Source organism: Elephantulus edwardii, unplaced genomic scaffold, assembly GCF_000299155.1.
Source record: "Elephantulus edwardii isolate Elephantulus edwardi_28Jun2011 unplaced genomic scaffold, EleEdw1.0 scaffold00058, whole genome shotgun sequence".
NCBI lineage: Eukaryota > Metazoa > Chordata > Mammalia > Macroscelidea > Macroscelididae > Elephantulus > Elephantulus edwardii.
The window spans coordinates 8,067,801-8,068,065 of NW_006399808.1; positions in this window are offsets into that span (position 1 = coordinate 8,067,801).

The following is a 265-nucleotide window of genomic DNA, read 5'->3' on the forward strand; positions in this document are numbered from 1 at the left end:
GACCTAACACAAGTTTGACAATGATAGATGTATGTACAGCACAAAGACTATTTCTTAATATACAGATATTACATATGACCTGCATGTATGTCAAGTATGTCCAAACACTCATGATTAAGGCTTGACTAACAGTTTAGAAAAAGAAAATATTTTCCCATTAAAAATATAGTCTAAAAGTATTATATTTTAGGGCATTATTTTTATCGTAGGAGTATGCAATGAGGGTTGTAGAGTGGATTATATTTGGGGCTAGGGGGTGGGGTTT